A 1,991-nucleotide genomic window follows, 5' to 3' on the forward strand; every position below is an offset into this window, starting at 1 on the left:
ATGTAACCCTAGATACCCTTACTAACATGTATACAAGCCAAGGGGTTTAGCCCGTAGAGGGGACTTAAACACGTTTACCTTCACCTAGCCCTAGAGTTAGAACATCACTTACGATCTCAAGGTAGATTAAGCTTGTATTCGATACATCTCCATCAATATAAACAAGAGCATGGGTTTTACCTCCATCAAGAGGGCCCGAACCTGGGTAAATACTATCTCCCTTGTTCTTGTTACCATCTGCCCGATATCCACAGCTCGGGACCCCCTACCCCGAGGTTCGTCGGTTTTGACACCGACACTGGTGCTTTCATTGAAATTTCCACTGTGAGACCGATAGAAGGATCAATAGCTCATCTGCAGATCAACTGTGGCACTGGCAACGGGGACGTATACGTCCCTGGCCAGCTTTTTGTGTTTGACAGCATGATTTTCCGCGCCGACTCGACAGGCCGTCTGGCCACCGTCGGAAACTAAGCTCCGGACCATATTGTAACGTTCGGAGGCCTGGAATACACCACGGATTCCCGCGACGAGCTCGTCTTGTCAGGCTGGACGCCCGACCGGATTGAGGGCTCGGCTAACATCGGAGGCTCGACCTCGGAACCGACCTCTCTTGAGGGCATCGGATCAGGCCCTTCAACACCGCCAGGATGCACAGAGGAGCTACCTCCCTCGCTTCGGACAGCCCCATTGTAGCACCAAGCTCTGACGTCGACCAGAGTTCAACTTCGGATACAACATCGGGTTTCGAGCCGATCCCGGCAACAAATCTAAAATTTGCTCCGGTCCCTTAGGCGTCCGAAAACGCATGAAGCGACCCGCCTATGCTACTTCGAGTTAACCCGGCCTACGACCGGGCCATGAACTCCATGGAGTTATCTCACTTGAACGAGATGCTTGACCGTATCCCGAGTTTATTGATCTCGGATGGTAAAACCTCAGTCTACGACAGGGCCGTACTTAGAGCCGACGACCGGGGAATTTATATCCCACCCACCACCCACCTAGTTGCCATAATCGATGACTTAACCGACGTGTTAGACTACGACGAGGCCACCGACATGGATGAGGATGTCGACGGCCCTGCAGAGGCCACTTCACCGCTGACAAACACTGGCAAGTGGACCACAACATCTACTTACGATGTACACATGGTTGATACTCCCAAACCCCCTTCAAGAAGTCGGCGCAGACGCGGTACCAACAGGGACCCCAGCGGGAACAACGCCAAAGCCAATAACGGCGGCAGCCGACGACGCTGGCAATCACGGAGAGGACTTTCAAGCCTCCCCAGAATGACATGCCAGCCCTGAAGGAATTCCCGAGGACTTGGACCCCAAAGACCTCTTTGAAGGGGCCGATGACAATTACATGCCCGAATCCGAGGAGGACGAGAGCCTCGGTATCAAGGACTACATAGTCCCCGAGGACCCCATCGCGCAAGAACGCTTTCGGCGGCGCCTCGTGGCCATCGCCCGAAGCATGAAACGGAAGCAGCAGTAGCTGCAGGCCAACGAGGACGCCCTAAATGACAAGTGGGTCGAAATACTCTCAGCCGAGCAAGATCTCGAGGAGTGACGTCGTAGTGCACCCAAATCTTACCCGCACAGACGTCTGCTGACCCAGTTCGTTGAAGAATTAACTGATGACGTGACATGTGGACGGGCAGATCAACCTGATCGACCCCCTAGAGGGCGCGACAGGCCTATGCGGGAAAATTTCCACACTCAAGCCGCACCATGCCGTCACAGTAAGGACCCTATCGACTACTTGGAGCCTCATGATGCTCAACGCTAGATAGAGGCAAATCGGGCACCACCTCGGTCCATCTATGGATCAAGAGGACGCGCGCCAGCCGGACTCGATGGCTATGATGCCTGGTTGGACAGGAAGGACCGAGCTCTAGACCAAGCCTACACACGGCTATCTCCCGACATCTGATGCGAAACTGCTCGGTTGAGAGGTCCGGCTCACCCGATCTGTTTTACAGT

The sequence above is a fragment of the Aegilops tauschii genome, chromosome 3 (genome assembly GCF_002575655.3).
Source record: "Aegilops tauschii subsp. strangulata cultivar AL8/78 chromosome 3, Aet v6.0, whole genome shotgun sequence".
Lineage (NCBI taxonomy): Eukaryota > Viridiplantae > Streptophyta > Magnoliopsida > Poales > Poaceae > Aegilops > Aegilops tauschii.